This window comes from Carassius auratus, unplaced genomic scaffold (assembly GCF_003368295.1).
Source record: "Carassius auratus strain Wakin unplaced genomic scaffold, ASM336829v1 scaf_tig00009639, whole genome shotgun sequence".
NCBI classification, from domain to species: Eukaryota; Metazoa; Chordata; class Actinopteri; order Cypriniformes; family Cyprinidae; genus Carassius; species Carassius auratus.
In genome coordinates, this window is record NW_020524050.1 from 241,344 (window position 1) to 254,933 (window position 13,590).

A 13,590-nucleotide genomic window follows, 5' to 3' on the forward strand; every position below is an offset into this window, starting at 1 on the left:
GCGTTGTATTATGGACTGTGGAAACAGAGGCTTTTGGAAATGATGAAGCATGTTTAGTCTTGTAAGACGTCGTACCGAAAGACATGATTATAGCAGTAACGTTAAAGAGTACCTGCCCACGTTTTTAGTTAATAAAAGATTCTATTTATGTCAAAATATTTGAATCCTTATGACAAAATAGTAAGAAATTTACTCAGCTGTTACAATTTTATTTTATCAACCAATTGTGCTTAAAAACAACAACTAAACTTACATCATCCTCAAGGGGTTCCACCTGGTTGTCTTGTGATGAGTGTGGATGTGCAAATATGGCTGGTTTTTGATGCTTTGAAGGGGCACTTCTTTCTTCTAAGTCCCCTTTCAGCGCACACACCATGCTCTTCAACTCTGAAACAGTGATTCATAAATTGTGCTTTATTACATGACATATAGCTTATAACACGCTCTTACACATTTATTTTTTAGCATTGTTGGGAGGAATACAATTGTGTATATGTGGTTTTCACAATATGTGGTTTCATAAACCAGATGCATTTACACCAGTTTAGTCTGGAAAGTGGCCCAAACCCCCTCCTGAAGTGATTTGAGCGATTGGAATTAAATCTGCCTCGAATGCATTATGGAGAGCATTTACACATGATCTTTTCATGATCGAATAGATTAAACGCATGAAGTGGCCAGATGTAAAGAGCCCCTATAAATCTCTATCAATTATAACAATGCACTGTACAAAGAAGGCCTGAAATGTTGTTTACCATTTATGGTGTCCAAGTGAAGAACTACTCTTCTGTTGTCTTCTTCCAGCTGCTTTATTTTTTCTTTCAAGGCACAGCAATTTGTGCATTCCTGTACAGCTGTACTGCCCTATACACATATATTATTGGTAGTACAAACTGTTGCAATGTATGTACCCATTTACAGCTAACAATATCTATAATCATGCACTAAATCATGATGCATTCACTTACAATTAACTGCTCCTTGCGCTTTTCCAGCAGTTTTGATAAGAGACTAGGCCTCTTTTCAGGCTTAAAAGTGTAGAAGATCACAGTATATAAGTGTGTGTGTGTGTGTAATACATATATATATATATATATATATATATACACACACACACACACACACACACCATACTTTCACCCAAACAGAATATACACATATATATATTAAACCCGAGTTTTTATCTGCGGAGTTTGCCATCTTGTAAACATATCGAAGTGTCTGAAATGACAAGATTGGAGCGGTTTTCTTGGTTGTTTTTGTTGTTTACTATTTACATGGGAATGTTGTACACCTCCCCATCTTAACAAACTTTCGAGACTATCAAGTTTATAAATGACCAGCTTCTAAAAACAAATTTCTAGTTGTCTTTGTAAAAAAAAGCAGCTGTGTCTGCAGCTGCAGTGACGATGTAGTTATGCTGACGTGAAGCTGACGCGCCGTTCACGCTTGCGGTGTGAAACGGCCGTGAGCGTGAATACAATTCTGTAGCAGTTAAAAATGAAAAATGCAATGTTTTGTTTTTTTCTATTGTAGGAAGTGGATGACCCACAAAATGCTGAGTGGAGCAGTGATGTAAATTCTCAGACTGCACCTAAGGTTTGTTTGAATTTGAAATTAGTAAAGTGTTTATTTTGTAGTCATTATCTAGTAAGTGTTGGATCATTCCGTGTCAACTCAACCAGAGGGGTCCCTGGCAAAAAACTGTCAAAACTCACACTTATTTAAAAATAACATTAAATTACAATCATAACAGTGGCTGCAAAGGAGCATTCATTAGCTATTTCCACTCCCTTATTTACATTTTCACTCGTTTTGATTTGAATTAATATTAAGACATTATGAATGATAATAAAGTTAATTTGATCTACAGCTCAACTCAAGCTCATTGCTTTATCTTCAGCCCCCCCAGTGCTACCAAATACTGTCTGTAGATCTGAGTGGCTCTGGTAGGGCTGGGCGATATATCTGACGATATGATCATGTGCATCTAGTCAGTTAATCTGGTGATGGCGATTTAGCGGTAATCAGGGAACCAGATTTACTGACTAGATGCGCATGATCATATCGTCAGATATATCACCCAGCCCTAGGCTCTGGTGCTGCTGCCCTCAAATGTTAGTCTGGAGCCTGTGAACTTAAAAATAAAACTGCACATTGTAATGTCTGTAAAAGGCATTTGTTTGTAATACAGTAAAAATGGGGGGAAATGTGAAAAACTGTGTTGCAGATTGATTTAAGGTGTGCCTCTAAATTTTCTGCTTGTGCTCCTAAAAAGGTTCAGTAAGGGGCTACAGTGTTCCTAGTAAAAAAAAAAAGTTAGTCTGGAGCCCTGGATAGTATTGAAGAAAAATGTATATTATTAATATATATAATATATATACAATATAAGCTTCAACAACTTCTACAACTATGACAACAGCTGCTGCTGTAGTCACTACAAGTGTAGATACCGTAGGAAAATCGAGCAAAATTTGAGCAGCATTTTGCTATTGATAATCTAAAGTCTAATTCAGTTCAGAGTGATATAGTTTCATCATTGCATCATCGTCAAACTGAATGGTTGCAAATCAGAATTTGGGACATGGGTATTAAAAAAAAAAAAAGTATTGTGTATATATGTCACCTTTATTTATTTATATAGTGCTTTAAACAAAATACATTGCGCCAAAGCACTGAACAACATTCATTTTGAAAACTGTCTCAATAATGCAAAATGATAGTTAAAGGCAGTTCATCATTGAATTCAGTGATGTCATCTCTGTTCAGTTGAAATAGTGTCTGTTTTAATTTGCAATCAAGTCAATGATATCGCTGTAGATGAAGTGACCCCAACTAAGCAAGCCAGAGGCGACAGCGGCAAGGAACCGAAACTCCATCGGTGACAGAATGGAGAAAAAAACCTTGGGAGAAACCAGGCTCAGTTGGGGGGCCAGTTCTCCTCTGACCAGACGAAACCAGTAGTTCAATTCCAGACTGCAGCAAAGTCAGATTGTGCAGAAGAATCATCTGTTTCCTGTGGTCTTGTCCCGGTGCTCCTCTGAGACAAGGTCTTTACAGGGGATCTGTATCTGGGGCTCTAGTTCTCCTGGTCTCCGCTGTCTTTCAGGGATGTAGAGGTCCTTTCTAGGTGCTGATCCACCATCATGTCTGGATACGTACTGGATCCGGGCGACTGCAGTGACCCTCTGATCTGGATACAGACTGGATCTGGTGGCCACGGTGACCTCGGAACAAGAGAGAAACAGACAAATATTAGCGTAGATGCCATTCTTCTAATGATGTAGAAAGTACGGTGTTATGTGAAGTGTTTCCGGTTCCAGTTTACCTAATTAATGCAGCCTAAAAATCCTTTAACAGATTTGGATATTAAAAGCATATTAGTATGTTATGTGTATGCCAGGTTAAAGAGATGGGTCTTTAATCTAGATTTAAACTGCAAGAGTGTGTCTGCCTCCCGAACAATGTTAGGTAGGTTATTCCAGAGTTTAGGCGCCAAATAGGAAAAGGATCTGCCGCCCGCAGTTGATTTTGATATTCTAGGTATTATCAAATTGCCTGAGTTTTGAGAACGTAGCGGACGTAGAGGAGTATAATGTAAAAGGAGCTCATTCAAATACTGAGGTGCTAAACCATTCAGGGCTTTATAAGTAATAAGCAATATTTTAAAATCTATACGATGTTTGATAGGGAGCCAGTGCAGTGTGGACAGGACCGGGCTAATATGGTCATACTTCCTGGTTCTAGTAAGAACTCTTGATGCTGCATTTTGGACTAGCTGTAGTTTGTTTACCAAGCGTGCAGAACAACCACCCAATAAAGCATTACAATAGTCTAACCTTGAAGTCATAAATGCATGGATTAACATTTCTGCATTTGACACATGTGTGTGTATATATATAAAATCTGTGGTTAGTCATGGGTCATGTATGGCATTAAGAATGTTAAAAATAGCATTAAAAAGCATTAAATTGGATTTGAAGATACCTGCAGAAACCCTGAAAATAGGTGGAAGTAACGTTCGCGCGAAAGTCTCTGTTAACAGTGACAATGATGGAGATAACTAAACATTCAAACGACTGGTTACACTTTAGCCCTGTGATATTAATCAAATTTTATTTTCGATTTCGGCTTCCTAGGATTATAATAAGAAAATATTTGAGGTAAAACTATTAAAAACTAGCCGCATTCAGTTTAGTGCATCTTCCTTCCCTTCACATTGCAGTGATCGCACGCTGTCATTTCTCCCTAAACCCAAATTTAACGTCGGAATCAGCACAATCGGTGATTTTTGTAAAATGCAGTCTCTGCTGTTGCTAAATTGCAGGACGTGTTTGATAATAAAAAGAGCTATTAAAAGCATAATCTGTGCAAGAGACGTTGCCCCGTTCCCAAGGCGGTGCACACTCGGAAACGGACCGCAACTAAGCAAACTGTATTTTGGGTTTCGTGTGCGCGTCTAAACAATCAAATACACACAAAATATAAACACAGTTTATGTCTTAAATGGTAGTTAATAGTTGGGAGAAAATATGTGTATTATTAGGGCCCGAGCACCGATGGTGTGAGGACCCTCTTGGAATTGCTCCGTTTATTATTAGGGCTCAAGCCCAAAGGGCGAGAGGCCTATTGTTTTCCTTAGGATTATTTTTAGGGCTCAAGCCCAAAGGGCGAGAGGCCTATTGTTTTCCTTAGGATTATTTTTTATTATTATTATTATTATTATTATTATTTTTTTTTTTTTTTCCAACGTCTCGGGGGCTTTTGGGGCCCTTAACGTGCTTAAAAAGTCTTGAAAATTGGCACACAGATTGGAACCTGCGGCCATTAGGGCCGGGCAGAGACTGATACACGGGCGTGGCACAGGGGCTCTACAGCGCCCCCTGGAATATGGAGGGCCATATATCATACATTCTTGCTCGTAGACGTATGAAACTCGGTACACATATAAATCTCATCAATCCAAACAACTTTTGTATTGCATATCATAGGCTCCGCCCAACAGGAAGTTGGCTATTTAGGGTTTAGTATTCAAATTTTTCGTCAAAGTTGTGGGGGCTTTTGGGTTCCTTAACATACTCAAAAACTCTTGAAAATTTGCGCACACTTTGGAATCTGTGGCCTTTAGGAGCCTGCAGAGGCTGGGACCCGGGCGTGGCACAGGGGCTCTATGGCGCCCCCTGGAACACAGTCAGAAATGTTGATGTATAGCTCACACATACTTGCACATATTCATATGAAACTCAATACACATATAGATCTCATCGTGCCAAACAACTTTCGTATTGCATGTCATAGGCTCCGCCCATCAGGAAGTCAGCTATTTAGAGTTATGTAAAAAGCGCATGCTCTGGAATTTGAAATACTTGTCATAGGTTTTTTTCTCGATTGCCGCCAAACTCGGTCAACATGATCTCAAGACACTGGGGATGAAAAATTGCCAGGGGATTTTTGATATCTCAAACGGTTTGCTCGTGGCGAGGCTTTGAAATTATGGCGAGAAATGAGAAACAGGAAGTGTCTAATACCATCCACATACATTTCCTAATTTTAATCAAACTTCATCAGATTATTCATTGTATGATGTCGATCGCATATATGTGACTATTAGGAGTCAAAGTTATAGCGCCACCAACTGGCAGAAGGAAGTGTGTCATTTTCAAAATGCTTTGAATTCAGCATCTTATTTTTACTCGATTTGCTTCAAACTTCATCAGAATAATGTTAAAACACAGCCGATATAAATCTGCAAGGGGGATATTGATATCTAAAAAATTGTTGGCGTGGCAACATGTCAAACTGGAATACTTCTCAGGTGATTTTGAGGCAAATAACATACTTAGAATTTCACAAAACTCTGAACACACATCAGTATTTCTGATAGGAACTTAAATTGTGAATGGATTTTGGATAGCTTGAATGGTTTTGCCGTGGTGATTTTTTTAAATGACCTTACAAAGGGAATCATTATTGTATTTTTAAATTGCAGCTTCCAAACACGTCAAATAATTTTTTCATACAGATGAAAAAGTCATTCTGAGGAAATATGCATAGTTTCACGACTTTACAACACTGTATGGATAACAGAAAATTAAAAAACTGTCAGACATCTCATCTCACTCTGTCCCTCTGTTTGAGTATATGTGCTTCAGACTTCCATTGTCTGAGAGAAATTGCGCCCCTACAGGTGCAATTACCGGACTTTTACTTTCACTTTTAAATCGGTTAAAAATACAAACAAATACTTAGATTTAATTCACACTGACAAGCTAAACCAACATATCTGATTATTACCGGTTCAGGGCTCATGGATAAATTATTTCTGGCCAGAGATACGTGAGAAATAGGAGAGATGAATCACCGCTGTGACCACGAGCGTCTGGAGTAAAGAGCTCAGAGAAAACGAATTTATTCCTGTTTTAAAGCTTTTAAAAATAAATTATTACAGCGATATCACACAATCAACCAATTAGAACACACCAAGAGCTAAATTAAGATGTTTTTGAACTGTTTGTGTGAAAATGAAATATTTGTGGCTGCCTAACTGAAATCACCGCCTCCGATCAGCGCGTACAGTGTCCAGCTCAAAACAAACTAATTTATTCTTGTTTAAGAGCTTTTTTAAATAAAATATTACCACAAATGCACACAATAAACCCATTGTAACACAACAAGAGCTAAATGCTGGTGTTTGTGACCTGTTTAAGTGTGCAAGACTATTTAAAAGCGCGACTGGCAGAATAACATATCTCTCCAGCTGCAGGTTTCTGTCTTTCGTCGTACGAACGAACACATCACGGACAAGATTATTTCAAAATACATAATAGCTTGGCGAATATAAACGAAAACAGCCACGTGAACATAAACTGGATCTACTGGATTTGAATATTAAAGTGACCACATTTACCACTTGTTTCTGTCTTCAATTTTAATCTATATAAAAAAGGAAACTCATTCGACTTGGCTGCTTTTTTAATGTGTGCGTATTTATTTATTTATCTTTTTATACATTTTGTATAATTTCATAGTTTGTGTATTACAATTATAAAAACAAAAATAAAATTAGCCACTCACATAGAAATAGCTTAGGCCTTAACCTTTTTCTGACAGTTTTAGGGATTTTTAAAAATCCTAAAAAAACCTTATTTGTGCTGCAAATAATAATTTCAAACTCATTTGATGCTGACCTATGACATCGTGTGACATTATATTTATTTTAATTTACATAATCTCATGGATGTAACAGTAAATCTGTTCAGCTCACAGATCAATACTAAGCTGTAATGCAAGCAGAACTTTCACAAATGCTTTTAGGTCAATAAAATCATTACAAAACACTTACAAATCATTTAAGGGATTTGATAACACTGTAAAATAATGTCTAATTTGTTAACATTAGCAAATGCATTGATAACACTTTATAATAACTGCACTCATTAGTAAATAGTCAGTTCATGCTTCATAAAGCCTTGTCCCAATATTAATAGTCAGTAGTAAGCAGTTTATAAATACAGCTATAAATAGCTCATTTATTAAAAAGGAGAGTAAAGGGTCAGTTATCTTCCTATGAAAAATAAAAAAATAAAAATAAACAAACAACAACACAGATTGATACAGAACTCAGAAATGTTATTGTGGATTTATGATAAACTCAGCCTGTAAATGAATTCATTCTCCTCCAAGAAGACACAAGTAGTTCACACCAAACTTTTTTAACATGAAGCCATATACTGAAGATGTTAAATTGCGAATGGGTTTAGGATAGCTTTAATGGTGTGGCCATAGAGATTTATTAAAGTAACATAAAAAAATACCATAGTTATTTTACTATATCTTTAAAATTTTTAATTCCAACTCTTCATAATTTTTTATATACCTAGAAGTCATCATTTGAAGGAAGCACAGTAAGTTTCATAGCTTTATCATTTTCAAGAGCCAGCATAAAATCAAAACTATCATAACATATAAATCAAGCTGGCAATTCTTAGTACCAATAATGGCCACCAGAGGGAGCTATAGGATCACTTTTAAATAATTATTGTAGAAACAAGTATGATTTAAATCATTTATAGAAATCTTTCAAAGAAAAATAATATGAATTTTATGTATTTTACTGATAAAATGACCCTCACTTAATTAGAACAACATGCTGAAGTATTGTGAACTGTATATTAAGAATAATTCTTTATAGGCTTTATGGACAGATACGTTTTGAGTGACTCTTGAAGATTCAGCACCACATCCTCTTTTACCACTGTTTAAAGAATTTATCTTACAGAACAGGTGTGAATGAATTTTGGATAGCTTGAATGGTTTTGTCGTGGTGATTTTTTGAAATAACAGTAAAAAAGTAACCAGTAAATGTCTTTTATTTTTTTAAGTGCAGCTTCTAAACACTTCAAAAAAATGTACACATAGAAGACAAGTCATTCTGAGGAAATATGCATAGTTTCATGACTATACAACATTATATGGATGATAGAAAATTAAAAAACTATCATACATCTGATGTCACTCTGTCCCTCTGTCACTGTGGGTAATGTGTGTGTGTGTGTGTGTGTATGTGTGTGTGTGTGTGTGTGTGTTAAGTGAATTAGGTGTGAAACTATCAGGGAGCATTTAGTCTCCAGCGCCAACATTTTACAGAACTGCCACTTTCCTGGAGTCTCCAGAATTACTCGGTGTCAGGTTCTGAGAGATCTAAGATTCCAAAAAATGATTTAATTAGAATACCATGAAGTATTGTGAAATACTATATATTAAGACTTTATATATAGGCTTTATGAACAGATTAGAGTGACTCGTGAAGGACCAGCACCACCTCCTCTTGTCCGATGGTTTGAGGAATATATCTTCCAGAATCCGGGATTAAGATTTAGGAGCTCATTTTTATTCCACCTCCTTTCCTGAAAGTTTGTCTTGCAGAATTGACTAAAAATTAATCTTCACATTAATTCCTAATTATTTTGCAATTATTTTTGTCAGTTCTTCTTGACCTGTTTTTTTTTTTCTTCTTCTTTTCTGACCTCATGACCCAGTCAGCATTTTTGTACAATGGTCAAGTCTTAACTTATCCATTTCTGTATTGCATTTGTGTTTGATATTTCTCATGGGTATTTCATAATTTTCGACTTTGAGTTAAAACAGTTTGAGTTAAAACTCTTTTTTAGCGCATTTCATCTGTAAAAGAAAACATGCCTAATAATTCTGCACATTAATATAAGGAGTTTTTCTCTTCCAGCTTTCCTGGACTATTGTATAGCACTCATAAATGATTAAATAAAAAATAATGGTAGTTATTAAGATTGATATGGTTTGGAATTGGTAAAATGTGCTTGGAAAAAAATCACAATAAAACAATGTTTTAATGTTTAAGTTTGGAATATTAACTGACATGAATGAATGCTATATAAATATTGTTCATGTTAACATAATGTTTATAAATGAAATCTTATTGTAAAGTGTTACTATATATATATATATATATATATATATATATATATATATATATATATATATATATATATATATTTATATGTTAGGGCCGGGACTCGATTAAAAAAATTAATCTAATTAATTAGAGGCTTTGTAATTAATTAATCGAAATTAATCGCATTTTAATCGCATATAAATATTTGACCTGAGAACAGTGAGAAGTAATTATTTTTCACATGGATTTATAATATACCATTGAATAATGACTGAATACATAAGCTTAAGCAACAAAATATTGTTTATTTTTGTTCAACCAAGTCTAGCAGACCAGAGCAATTTTTGCCATGAAGTGTAGCAATAGCATATTAAGAAACAATTTAGAAATAGTACATTTCAGAAATTCAGGAAGCTTATAGGTGCTGGAACCTTCTGTAAAGAGTTTTTTAAGTAAAACACAATACTGTCAATTACATTCAGAACATTGGTAACACTGACTATTAGAAAACATCTCTCTGTTGCTTCAGAGGCCATAACATACTAAGTCCAACTCTCAACAACCTTGGCCAAAACAATAACGAGTTCAACATAAACTGTTGCACCAACAAAATAATATATAGTTCAACATAAAGTGTAAAGTCCACGCTAGCTGCTATATGTTTTGCGTTGAGGTTATACTTGAGGCTCGATGTGCTGCAGTGATATCATAGACAGTAGTGATATGCGAAGCGAACGCCAGTTGGTGCTTCAGTATAATTGGTCCGCCGAAACAAATCCAGTGAGAAACATTCTGCGGTGCAAAAATAAGTTGTTAAAAATGCGGGAATTTATTTTTCTGTAATTAATTAATCTTAGTTAACGCGTTATTTTTTGTGTAATTAATTAATCTCAATTAACGCGTTAAAGTCCCGGCCCTAATATATATATATATATATATATATATATATATATATATATATATATATATATATATATATATATATATATATATATATATATATTGTTCTGTGAATGTGATTTTAAAGTCTAGATGATTCGGTTTAACCCTTTAACCGCCATATCCTTTAAAACCTCACTGCCAGAGGGATATTGTGAATGCATGTGCCCGCTGGGCACAGTTTACCTGATGCCACCGGGGTGGCGATGGCATTGGTGGCTTGAGCCCGCCATCGCTGCTTGCAGCTATATTTTATTATTATTATTATTATTATTATTATTATTATTATTATTATTATTTTTTTCCAACGTCTCGGGGGCTTTTGGGGCCCTTAACGTGCTTAAAAAGTCTTGAAAATTGGCACACAGATTGGAACCTGCGGCCATTAGGGCCGGGCAGAGACTGATACACGGGCGTGGCACAGGGGCTCTACAGCGCCCCCTGGAATATGGAGGGCCATATATCATACATTCTTGCTCGTAGACACATGAAACTCGGTACACATATAAATCTCATCAATCCAAACAACTTTTGTATTGCATATCATAGGCTCCGCCCAACAGGAAGTTGGCTATTTAGGGTTTAGTATTCAAATTTTTCGTCAAAGTTGTGGGGGCTTTTGGGGTCCTTAACATACTCAAAAACTCTTGAAAATTTGCGCACACTTTGGAATCTGTGGCCTTTAGGAGCCTGCAGAGGCTGGGACCCGGGCGTGGCACAGGGGCTCTACGGCGCCCCCTGGAACACAGTCAAAAATTTTGATGTATAGCTCACACATACTTGCACATATTCATATGAAACTCAGTACACATATAGATCTCATCGTGCCGAACAACTTGCGTATTGCATGTCATAGGCTCCACCCAACAGGAAGTCAGCTATTTAGAGTTATGTAAAAAGCGCATGCTCTGGAATTTGAAATACTTGTCATAGGATTTTTTCTCGATTGCCGCCAAACTCGGTCAACATGATCTCAAGACACTGGGGATGAAAAATTGCCAGGGGATTTTTGATATCTCGAACGGTTTGCTCGTGGCGAGGCGTTGAAATTATGGCGAGAAATGAGAAACAGGAAGTGTCTAATACCGTCCACATACATTTCCTGATTTTAATCAAACTTCATCAGATTATTCGTTGTATGATGTCGATCGCATATATGTGACTATTAGGAGTCAAAGTTATAGCGCCACCAACTGGCAGAAGGAAGTGTGTCATTTTCAAAATGATTTGAATTCAGCATCTTATTATTACTCGATTTGCTTCAAACTTCATCAGAATAATGTTAAAACACAGCCGATATAAATCTGCAAGGGGGATATTGATATCTAAAAAATTGTTGGCGTGGCAACATGTCAAACTGGAATACTTCTCAGGTGATTTTGAGGCAAATAACATACTTAGAATTTCACAAAACTCTGAACACACATCAGTATTTCTGATAGGAACTTAAATTGTGAATGGATTTTGGATAGCTTGAATGGTTTTGCCGTGGTGATTTTTTTAAATGACCTTACAAAGGGAATCATTATTGTATTTTTAAATTGCAGCTTCCAAACACGTCAAAGAATTTTTTCATACAGATGAAAAAGTCATTCTGAGGAAATATGCATAGTTTCACGACTTTACAACACTGTATGGATAACAGAAAATTAAAAAAAACTGTCAGACATCTCATCTCACTCTGTCCCTCTGTTTGAGTATATGTGCTTCAGACTTCCATTGTCTGAGAGAAATAGCGCCCCTACAGGTTCAATTCCCGAACTTTTACTTTCACTTTTAAATCGGTTAAAAATACAAACAAATACTTAGATTTAATTCACACTGACAAGATAAAACAAACATATCTGATTATTACCGGTTCAGGGGCTGATGGATAAATTATTTCTGGCCAGAGATACGTGAGAAATAGGAGAGATGAATCACCGCTGTGACCACGAGCGTCTGGAGTAAAGAGCTCAGAGAAAACGAATTTATTCTTGTTTTAAAGCTTTTAAAAATAAATTATTACAGCGATATCACACAATCAACCAATTAGAACACACCAAGAGCTAAATTAAGATGTTTTGAACTGTTTGTGTGAAAATGAAATATTTGCAGCTGCCTATCTGAAATCACCGCCTCCGATCAGCGCGTACAGTGTCCAGCTCAAAACAAACGAATTTATTCTTGTTTAAGAGCTTTTTTAAATAAAATATTACCACAAATGCACACAATAAACCCATTGTAACACAACAAGAGCTAAATGCAGGTGTTTGTGACCTGTTTAAGTGTGCAAGACTATTTGACACCGCGACTGGCAGAATAACATATCTCTCCAGCTGCAGGATTCTGGCTTTCGTCGTACGAACGAACACATCACGGACAAGATTATTTCAAAACACATAATAGCTTGGCGACTATAAACGAAAACAGCCACGTGAACATAAACTGGATCTACTGGATTTGAATATTAAAGTGACCACATTTACCACTTGCTTCTGTCTTCAATTTTTAATCTATATAAAAAAGGAAACTCATTCGACTTGGCTGCTTTTTTAATGTGTGCGTATTTATTTATTTATCTTTTATACATTTTGTATAATTTCATAGTTTGTGTATTACAATTATAAAACAAAAATAAAATTAGCCACTCACATAGAAATAGCTTAGGCCTTAACCTTTTTCTGACAGTTTTAGGGATTTTTAAAAATCCTAAAAAAACCTTATTTGTGCTGCAAATAATAATTTCAAACTCATTTGATACTGACCTATGAACATCCTGTGACATTATATTTATTTTAATTACATAATCTCATGGATGTAACAGTAAATCTGTTCAGCTCACAGATCAATACTAAGCTGTAATGCAAGCAGAACTTTCACAAATGCTTATGAGTCATTTAAGGATTTGATAACACTGTAAAATAATGTCTAATTTGTTAACATTAGCAAATTCATTGATAACACTTTATTAATAACTGCACTCATTATTAAATAGTCAGTTCATGCTTTATAAGCCTTGTCCCCAATATTAATAGTCAGTAGTAAGCAGTTTATAAATACAGCTATAAATAGCTTGTCCTTGGTTTATAAGCACATTTATTAAAAATGAGAGTAAGTTTATCTTCCTATGAAAAATAAAGATAAAAATAAACAAACAACAACACAGATTGAATACAAAACTCAGAAATTTTATTGTGGATTATGATAAAGCCTGCAAATGAATTCATACTCCTACTCAT

General features: G+C 35.6%; 1 long non-coding RNA gene across 1 annotated transcript; it reads right to left on the minus strand.

Annotated features, from left to right (window-relative positions):
- Positions 1–293: 293 nt before the first annotated feature.
- On the minus strand, positions 294–1,031 carry LOC113072605 (uncharacterized). The gene is made up of 3 exons (XR_003280317.1): positions 969–1,031; positions 756–864; positions 294–387 (listed from the first exon to the last, which is right to left on the minus strand). It is a non-coding gene; the product is annotated as an uncharacterized LOC113072605 (long non-coding RNA).
- Between the last annotated feature and the right edge of the window lie 12,559 nt (positions 1,032–13,590).